At 45.0% G+C, this 10,919-nt stretch overlaps 1 protein-coding gene across 2 annotated transcripts in view; it reads right to left on the bottom strand.

The window, feature by feature from the left end:
* WDFY3 (WD repeat and FYVE domain containing 3) overlaps positions 1-9,937 on the bottom strand; it is a 269,179-nt gene extending 259,242 nt beyond the window's left edge. For both annotated transcript variants that reach the window (XM_075998724.1, XM_075998728.1), the window contains exon 1: positions 9,501-9,937. The gene's annotated coding sequence lies outside the window, so the exon portion shown is untranslated. The remainder of the gene's footprint in view (positions 1-9,500) is intronic.
* Positions 9,938-10,919: the final 982 nt, after the last annotated feature.

The raw sequence follows: 10,919 nt of genomic DNA, 5'->3' as shown, positions 1-10,919 counted from the left end.
GAGGCTGAGGCGGGCGGATTGCTCGAGGTCAGGAGTTCGAAACCCGCCTGAGCAAGAGCGAGACCCCGTCTTTACTATAAATAGAAAGAAATTAATTGGCCAACTAATATATATACAAAAAATTAGCTGGGCATGGTGGCGAATGCCTGTAGTCCTAGCTACTTGGGAGGCTGAGGCAGGAGGATTGTTTGAGCCAGGAGTTTGAGGTTGCTGTGAGCTAGGCTGACGCCATGGCACTCACTCGAGCCTGGGCAACAAAGCAAGACTCTGTCTCAAAAAACAAACAAACAAAAAAAACCTATGGGCAAAAACTTAAACCTAAAATTAGTTAATAATTTTCCTTAACTAGAGAAAACTAATGTGCAAATTTAACAGTAAGATCACTGTATTAGAGAAATAAAACCAAAGTCCTACTCATGCATAAACATTAAAACAACAAAACCAACCCCACACCAAAATCTCAACACTTAAATGAAAATAAATTTAGTTGGCCAAAATATGTATAATAGCCAGGCACAAATGGCTTACACCTATAATAATCCTAGCTCTCTGGGAGGCCCAGGCAGGAGGACAGACTGAGGTCAGGAGTTGAAGGCAGGCCTGAGAAAGAGCAAGACCCCATCTCTACAAAAAATAGAAAATTTAGCTGGCCGTAGCAGTGCGCACCTGTGGTCCCAGCTACCTGGGGAGCTGAGGCAGAAGGACTGCTTGAGCCCAGGAGTTTGAGGTCGCTGTGACAGATGACAATGACACTGCACTCCAGCTGGGGCGACAGAGCAAGACTATGCCTCAAAAATACATAAATAAAAATAAAGTACCCACATTTGGTGGGCTAAGATATACAACTATTTTGCATACTGAAGAAAACTATAGGGCATATCATAACTAGACTTCTCACGATGAAATACAACACTATATGAGATCAATAACGCCATATTTATGATTATACACAATTTATAGGACACAATGATTTCTGGTCAAACATGAGGAGAAATGACATATCACTAACAGACATTACTTTAAACGTACTGCCTCAAGCCTCACATCTCCCGCAGATACTGCACTTAGGGTATCTCGATGACCTTCTCCCGTAGGCTCAAAGACATGCAGGGACTGGAGGGTCAGACAGGACACAGAAACCCAAGACGTAAAAACAGGGGGGCTCGGTGTTAATGGTAACAGTTCTATGCCCATGACACCTAGATGTCTGAGGGCTGGAAGGTCTGTGCTGGGGCCTGATACTTGTAGACTCAAAAAATTCCAAAGCCCCACACCAGTGCAGTCAGGAGAAGGAACCAACTACCGTGTTTCCCAGAACATAAAGACCTACCCATACAATAAGCCCCAGCAGAATTTCCAAGCATAATTGCACAATAGAAGCCCTACCCCAAAAATCAGCCCTAGTGACGGGTGTGGCCACACAGCGCATCTGCACAACCCACGCATGTCGTCACAGAGCGGGAAAGAACACGAGCAGCCCTTCTCATCTGCCCCGTGAGAGCTCTAGTGCTTGATATGAGAGACTGGGGCCGATGGTTCTAAAGGAAATAAGGAGCAAGAAATTCAGGATGGAATTCGGGGTCTGGAGAGTTATGATGATGTTCCAGAAGACGACGACTTCACTCTATTTGAATCAATGTAGATTGTTGTACCATACTTTAAAAAAAAAATAACACATCCCTGGAAAATAAGCCCTAGGGCGTCTGCTTGAGGAAAAATAAATATAAGACCCTGTCTCATTTTCAGGGAAACACAGTAGTAATTCCTTGTTCAACCTAATAAAACACACTAAGAAATATGGTCGACTTTATTTCCGATGCTAGACTTTTCACAGTCTGAAGGACCTGTGTTTCAGTAGAGTTTACAGAATTGGTATTCTAAATACCACAGTGTTAGGCTTATCAAAGATTTGAGGGCCCAGAAATAAATTAACCTCAAAAAATTCCAACCAAAGAAAGGGAAACAGAATTGTGAATGAACTGATTCTGCAGTGAACCCTATCTATTTAGCTTGGAGGTGAATTATTTCTACATTTCTTTGCTGCTGTATTTCTTTAATATTGCGTTCATTTATGGTAAATGCATGACTTTCTTAAGTAGTTTGGCATTTCTTGAAGATGAGATTAGTGGAAGGATAAGGCTGTCGGGGAAACATGCAAAGGGACTCTGGGAAAGCTCACCCCAGGGGTTTCAGGGAAGCAGGGGGGAAAGAGAGCAAAGGCCAGCACATGGATGTGCACTAAATCGTTCATCAAGTATTTACTGAGCATCTATTATGCACAACTCACTGCCCCAGGCACTAAATGCACCGTACACTAAGCAAAACAGAGTCTATGCTTACGCACTAGCAGGCACTATGCAATGCTTTTGGTATCTCCTACCCAGTTTTCAATAATTAATCCTATTTTCAGCAATTCCATAATGCAACAAACATTAATAAAATAGGAACTCAGAAGTTAAAAAAAAAACAAACACAACGAATCCCTACCTCCAGAAGGTTTACATGAATAAACTAGCTATTAGGTGTTATAATAGGGGTACAACCAACAGTGCTGAGGGAGGACAACCGAGCACTATTTATTGCAGGTAGAAAGAAAGGCTCGGGGCAGGAGAGGGTGGCATACTTGAGAAACTTCAAGTAGGAGACAGGAATGCATCTCTGCCATGCAGGAGGCAATTTAGGCTCAAACTCACTGAGCTCAAGAGTCAAAGTCCTTACACCGGCCCACAGGCACCTCCACCACCCTGACCCTCCTCTCTCACCTCTCTCCAGCCAACCCCTCACTGTTCTCTGATCATGTCCAGCACCCTCCTGCTTCCGGGCCCCGTCATCTGCTCTTCTCTCAGTTCTACAATTCTCCCTCCCTCAATTGCTTCAAATCTCTGCTCAAATGTTGCCCTAACAGAGAGGCTTCTCATACAGCCCTCTATAAATGGCAAACCCACCCACACCTCAACACACCAGTCCTCCCCTACCCAGCCTTATGTTTTTCCATAGCACTTACACCACTCTGGTGGTATGGTGTAACTGACATGTATCATAATAATATAATAAAACATAGTATATAGTACATGATATACTACAATAACTGACAGTTATTGTCAGCGTAACTGACAATGGTAATAGTTATCTATCTCCCACTGGAATTGAAGCTCCTTGATATATAGCTCTATCATCTAGCACTGTGCATAGCAGATAGCACATACGCAAGTGTTTTTTTGGTTTATCATTTTTTTGAGACAGTCTCACTCTGTTGGCCGGGCTAGAGTGAATGCCGTGGCATCAGCCTAGCTCACAGCAACCTCCAACTCCTGGGCTCAAGCAATCCTCCTGCCTCAGCCTCCAGAGTAGCTGGGATTACAGGCATGCACCACCATGCCCGGCTAATTTTTTCTATATATTTTTAGTTGTGCAGCTAATTTCTTTCTATTTTTAGTAGAGATGGGGTCTCGCTCTTGCTCAGTCTGGTCTCCAACTCCTGAGCTCAAACAATACTCCTGCCTTGGCCTCCCAGAGTGCTAGGATTACAGGAGTGAGCCACCTCGCCTGGCCTCAAGTGTTTTTTTTTTTTTTTTTTAATGAACAAATGAATGGCTGTCAGAGATGAGCCTGGAGAAGCTGATACCAGGTCACACAGTGCCTGGCAGACTAGAATCCCATGCTTTAGTGGCTCTCTGACAATGACTATAATATCTATTTAAAGATTTCAAGCAGAAAAAAATATTGGAAAGACTACAATTTTGCATTTTTCAAAATTAAAAAAGAAAATTCATTTGGAAAGGGTGGGAGGGGACTCTATGAAAAGGAGCAAGACTGAAGGTAAGGACAGCATTTCAAAGACCACTGTAATACTTCAACAGAGAAGTACAGACCCCAAAATAGGCTCTGGGGGAGAAGGGGATGAAAAGGAGAAATATTTAGAAGACAAAAGCAACTGGACCTGGTGCTCAATCGAATGTGGAACCTAAGGAAGACTGGGGAGTGGATGATGACCGCCAGGTTTCATCTAGTGACAGGACAGGTCTAACGGCATTTACTCAAACTGAGAAGGCGGGAGGAGTCAACACATTTGGGAGGAAAGATGAGGAGTTAAGTTTTGGACATGGTGAGGTTGACATGGCTGAGCAGTTGGACATAAATCTAGAGCTCAGATTTGGGCTGGTTAAAAAAAAAAAGTAAGAGTTAAAGATGTAATACTTGACACTAAGATATCACAATGTACCAGTTCAATGTATTTATATGACTGGGCTTCAAATATGTTGTTGCTCCATATGAAAAACTAAAATCTGCACAAAATCAGTGCTTCGAATGTTACATTTACTACATAAGTATATAATAAGACCTGAAAAACTTGATGGCAGCAGTAAAAATCAAATACACTTAATCAGAAATATACAATAGCAGATGAGAATTAGCCTAAATACCAAAAAGTGATGCTATAATCTTATCTGTAGTAATGCTTCTTACAAAATCTGGGGATGAGTTCAAAGACCACATGATTTAATTATTTCAGTCTATGAATGTCAGAAAAATGCAAACTGTCAAAATAATACCTGGGGGATGTAGGAAATGTCTGGGGTTTTGTTTTGTTTTCACCTCTGTTTTTTCCTATTTACCTTCCTAAGTGCAACTGAGATTGGACAGAGGTAACAAATGGTAGACTTTAGAAGCCTTTTGTTATTTGAAAACAGTATCTCCAATATGACGACTATTCACATGTTCTCTCATCTCTGGACGTTTGCGCCTCCTGTTGATACTTCACCACCATGTCCCTTGACTACTCAAAACTCCAGATTTCTCACATTGCTTTCTCCCAGAAGCCCTGCTACACTCTGAAGTCTGAGCTCCATACCCGCCCCACCTCCAACCCTTAAGCACCTACAGCATAAACACCTCACTTAAAGGAAACCTTGTTCAATGGTCTCTTCCACTCAACTGTAGTTAAGCTCTACCCTGACGAGGACCTTGCAGGCTACGGTACACAAGACAGCTGTGTATGCACACGACTGAACAAATGTATGACTCAATGACTGAACACCTTATCTGTTTTCTAAGAGAACTGTTGAGGAGGTTTATACAAACATCTCGGATTATTATAGGGTACTCAAACTAGGACTATGGCTATTCCTATTTACAATCTAACACGACTATTCTCCAAGGTTATTCTTCTAAGTGTTACGGTCCATATTATATTTCTAATCGATGATACATTATTGTCAACAGGGTAACACAGTATTTTATTATTAGAAATTAAATGTCCAGAAAGGGTATATGTAAACCCACACTAAAATGGCATGCAATTTCAAAGTTATGATTTTGATATTGTGAAAGAATGGTAATTAACAGTGTTCAAGATTTTTAAAATAAAAAACAGTTCATCATGCCTGTAATCCTAGCACTCTGGGAGGCCCAGGTGGGAAGATCGCTCAAGGTGAGGAGTTTGAGACCAGCCTGAGCAAGAGTGAGACCCCCATCTCTACTAAAAAATAGAAATTCATTGGCCAACTAAAAAAACTATATATAGAAAAAATTAGCCGGCCATGGTGGCACATGCCTGTAGTCCCAGCTACTCAGGAGGCTGAGGCAGAAGGATCGCTTGAGCCCAGGAGTTTGACATTGCCGTGAGCTAGGCTGACGCCACAGCACTCTAGCCAGGGTAATGGAGTAAGACTCTGTCTTAAAAAAAAAACAAAACAAAAAAACCAGTTCAATGAGTTTATAAAACCTTGGTGAAATCCCTTCAAAACAAAATATTGGCATATAGGGAACAAAAAAGAACCTTTTTTTAAGTCCAAGTAAAAACTGAAGGAATACTTCATAATAATTTTTTTAATTCTACATTTTTCTTCAAGTTTTATCTACACCTAAGTTTTTAAGAAGGCACATTTAAAAAAATGGTTAACAGCTAAGCATTAGAATAATTCCTTAACAATGATTCCTTTACAAAAAGCAATTTTAACAACATGAAAGGTAAGTGCACAGTAGAAACGTCCTTTAAGAACTACAGCTGATAGAGATCATGACTGATGATGATCAAGCTAAAAAATATTTTTTTTAGAAACATCATAAATTTCTTATGTTGGTCCAAATAGTACTGCAAATAAGAAGTCAGAAATATTAAAGGAGAGCACACACATAATAAATGGCTAAAATTTTAGTAACTGACAATAGCAAGTGCTGACAAAGATGCAAAACAACTGGAACTCGAATATATGGCTAGAAGAAATGCATAAGGTATAGCTATTTTGGAAAACAGTTTGGCAGTTCAACAAAAAGTGACTGATATTGATAAATACGTACTTATCACAGGACCCCAAAATCCCACTTCTAGGGGTATTAACTCAAGAAAATGGAACACTTGTGTCCCTCACATAGACCTATATGCAAATGTGTACAGAAGCTTTATTCATAATTTACCAAAACTGGGAACAACTCAAATGTCCATATATTCATGAATGGAGGAACAAATTGTAGTACCTTGATACAAAGGAATGCTACTCAAAAAAAAAAAAGTAAGTAACTGAGTGGTGTGCTAGAGCTGTCTATACCAGTTCATGAGAGCCCACTGTTAAATTTTCAGGAATTTTCCAAGCTCGTTTAGGTATCTTAATTTAGGCCCTGGTGAGAGTACTTACACAATGATTATTAGCAAATGCTACAATCAGGAATTTTTTTTTTTTTTTTTTGGAGAGCAGGTTGTTAAAATATTTACCAGCACATCAATGAACAAACTGCTGATACATGCAACAACTTAATAAATATCAAAAGCATCATGCCAAGTGAAAGAGAACACAAACAGTTATATACTGTATGATTCCATTTGTATGAAATTCTAGAAAAGAAAACTACAAAGGCATTAATTAGATTAATGGTTGCCAGAGGGAGAGGAGTAACTACAAAGGGGCATGAGAGAACTTTTGGGGAGTAATGGAAATATCCTGTGGAGGTCTTGATTGTGGAGAAGATTACCAATTGTATACATCTGTAAAACTTTTACTATAGGTACCTCAATAAACCTGACTTTTTAAAGGAGTGATTTAATACTTAATTCTTTAATGAATGATAAATGCATCATACACACAAAGAGGGAACTGGATTTAGTAAAAATATCAAGATGGCGGATTTTGATTCAACATAAATAGAGATTGAAAATATTTCCTGTGATTACAAACTCATTTCTTTTTGACAACTAAAATCAGAGGACGGATGATCCTGCCAAGGATGTTGTAGAAATGGCCCTCTTTTGGGCATGACTTCAGAGAGGTTAGTAACAGTAAGGTCCCTTCCTACTGGGAGTCCATGGTTCCCAAATCCCATGATATTTTGTGTTATGATAATCTCAGTTACACTTTTCAACTCTAACTCAAATATTAATTACTAATTTTAACATCAATCAAATGCTATCACTGATTCAAAGTCTAGTGCAGCCTGGTCGTTAGGAGTGTTAGCTCTAACTTAAGTCAAGCTGGGTTCAAATGCTGGCCCACTAGTGCCTGTGTGACTCTCAACTAGCCTCTCTAAATATCCGTTTCCCTCTCTGTAAAATGGAATTAACATTTTCCTGACATTTGAATGAGAATGCATGAAAAAATGTGTTAAAAATCTTAATCACAAACATTTCTTAGACAGATTTAGAAATGAAAGACATAAATTATCAAATCTAATCCTAAGCATTTTAACTTTCCAAATACAGAAAACTCTTTAATTGTCTATCTAGTAGTTCATAATCTTTTACAGAGCCAGATAATTTTGAGAATGTGATCACCCCATGGACTCTTTATCCAGAAAAAGTGCAAATATATGCTACATTCTGCCTATGATTCCTAAGGATTCAAGGACCCTCAGAAGCACATGCATGAAATCAAGAACGCCTGATGTAAACTCTTAAAATTGTAAAGTTGAGGGGTGGAATTTAAGGATCATCAAAGTAGAGAATCCAACTAACATTGAAATTTTACAACTATCATTTACTTTTCTTTTTAACAGTCTTTGCAAGTAAGACCAGATCATGTTTTCTAATTTATATCTCTTTTTTGCAGAAATTTTAAGTTAGAAGCGTATTTTTTACATGACTACGTCAACTCATATAAAGTAACAGTAGAAACTTGTATCTCTAGCAGCTTGAGACAGCTCAGTGTTAACACCACACTACTGATGCTCAAGTATCAAAGAAGAGTTCTCAAGACTAATGCAATATATATTTCTAAATACAAAAACATACCAATCTAATTCCTACAGAGTCCCATGATAAAGTTTCTGTTTTTCTTTGAGAGGTGGAATTTATTTTTTTTTACCAGACTTACGCACTCATTGACACATCTAGTCTTCCGTACATCAGCATATTCTTGGTTCTGCTTTATGTTTATCTGTTCTTTGGCCCGATAGCAGAAGCCAACTGTTCTCAATCTACAACCAAACGCCAACCTGGAAATATGCAATTTCTAAGGAAAAGGGTTGTTTTTTTTTTTTTTCTTTTTTTAATTGTCTGGTTCTCAAACCACTGCTAATAACCGGTTAGCACTAACCAACTCATGCCCATCACTGAACAAAAACAGTTTTTTCCGTATGCATGAGGAGCACCATTTCAAACACACACACACACACACACACACACACACAAAAAACCCTTAACCACGTTCAAGGCAACGGAAGGCCACGCAAGGAAGGGTTCACATCCATCAGTAAATATTCTCTCGACCTGGTGTTTACCCTAGTTATGTCTGCAAAAGGAAGAGCCCCATCCTGCAATCTCAGCGTGCAATGGTTAAAAAAAAACCAAATAAATAAAGTGAATAAAAATATCAATGAGATGCTGCTGCACCTGAGGCTCAAACAACTAGCCAGAATGGCTTTCGGGCCGGGAGGGTCACACATCTGCCTGCCTGAGACCCTGCGGTGCCACCGCATCCCCAGTAGTCGGGAGCGCGGCGGCATCTCCGCGTCCTTCCCCGGGCGCAGGCTTCCCAGCGTCGCCGTAGGGGACGGGGATGAGGCCGGGGGAGGCCCGCAGCCCTGGAGACGGCGGCGCCTGGGGGATGCAGGCCTCGCCCGGCTGCGCCCCGAGACCCCGCCGCGCCGCGGCCTGTCCCCGTCCCCTCTCTCCCCGCGGGGACCGCCGGGCTGCACCCTCCCCGCCGCTTCCCGGCGGCACCTACGGTCCTGCTCCCCGGCCCCCGCGCCGCCCCCTCCGCCGGCAGCCCGTGACCCCGACCCCGCCGCCGCCGCGAAGGCGCCCTCCGCAGGCCGCGGCGGAGGACGCGGGCCGGGCCAGGCCGCCCACCCCGGCGGCGGGCTCCCGGGCAGCGCGGACCCTGGGGAGGGCGGCAGCTGGGCCGCGGCCTGGCCCCGGGGGGCGAGCGGGCGCAGGGCCGCGGCTGGGCAGCGCCTCCGCCCCGCACAGACAAAGCGGCCCCGGCGCGCGGGCCGAGGCGACGCCGCCGCCGCCGCCGCCGCTCGGGGAGGCTGGCGGGGGGCGGGGAGGCTGGCGGGGGGCGACTCACCGGAGGGCGCCGGCGGCGGGCCTGGCCCCGGAGCGGGGACCCCCGGCGCGCTGGCGACGCGGAGGGGGCGGCGGGCGCGGCGTCCCCCGGGAGCCCCGCGGTGGGGCCCGACTCTGCGGCCGTGAGGTGCGGGAACCGGTCCGCCGGCGCGGGCAGCGAGCGGGGCTAGGCGGCCGGGGCAGCGACGCCGCCGCCGCCTCCTCTCCCTTCTCCGGCCCCGCTCCCTGCTCCGCCGCGTCCTCGTCCTCGCTGGGTCCCCGCCGCCGCCGCCGCCGCCTCAGCCTCGGCGCTCCTCGGGCCGCTCCTCTCCATCAAGGCCGGGCCGGCCCGCAGGGACCCTCCGCGAAAGTGAGGGGCTGTTGCCGTCTCCCGCAGCTGTTGGTGGCCATCTTTAATCCTCCTCCTCCTCCTGCTTCCCCACCTCCCGCCGGCAGGCTGACTGACTGGCTCGGGATCCTCCTCTCCCCGCCGGCTCCTCCTCCCGCGCCGGCTCCCCCGCCCGCCTTTCCTTCCTCTTTCCCGACTTCCTTCCCTCCCCTCCCCGCGGCGGCCGCCCGCTTTCCCTTCTCCCTCAGCGGCCGGCGTCGCCCCCTTTCGCCGCCTCAGTTTTCCTGACTGGACTCGAGCCCCCGGCTTTCCTCTCAGCCCTCCTCGCCGCCGGCTTCCCGACGCGCCCGCCTCGGCCTCCCTCTCCCGTCCCGCCGCCCCCCGGCTGCGCCGGGCTCGCCCGCCTCGGTCCCAGTTTCTCAAGACCCGGCTGAGGAAGGACAGGCTGGGTTCCGCTTTCCTCAACCCCACACCCTTCTTCTGCTGGATGCTGCCAGACACCGCTGGAAAAAAACGCACGGCTGCGTTATTTTTTTTTTTTTTACTCGAGAGTGCAAAAAGAATTGCCCACGCTAGCTGTTTATTATTATTATTATTTATTTACTACGCAGCTTGGAAACTCCGGCACCGTCTCCTGTGCGGCTTTTCTGGTCCATTTATTGGACCGAGGGGTGGAGGAGCCCGGTGTCAGATGTTTGCCCTCCGTCAGTGACCTTGAATCAGTCCTAAGCGTTTAAGATTTTCGTTTTCCTTCCTGCAAAGGGCATTATTTTTATGCTTTTTGCAATCCTGACAAGCAATGGTGAGGCCAAATAAGTGACGACGGACGCTTGCTTTTGTAAACCTAGAACTGCCAGGTGGTTATCAGTTTGCCCCTCTGTTGTTTGTTCCCAGCCAGCCCAGCAAGACAATGGGGTCACGCTTTAGCTCTGGCAGCGGGACAAACTGAGTCAGCAGTCAGGAGTGGACTCCCTTAAACAGGCGCAGGGTGGGGAAGTGGTACTGCCACTGCTCTCAAGACAAACTCGTTTTTCCCTAACGCTGCAATCTACAGACGTTTCAGAAATTCCTCTAATAAAGTTGAAGCAGGTT

The sequence above is a fragment of the Microcebus murinus genome, chromosome 29, assembly GCF_040939455.1.
Source record: "Microcebus murinus isolate Inina chromosome 29, M.murinus_Inina_mat1.0, whole genome shotgun sequence".
Taxonomy (NCBI): Eukaryota; Metazoa; Chordata; class Mammalia; order Primates; family Cheirogaleidae; genus Microcebus; species Microcebus murinus.
The sequence above is the reverse complement of the archived record's forward strand: the minus strand, read 5'-3'. Positions and strand labels throughout refer to the sequence as shown.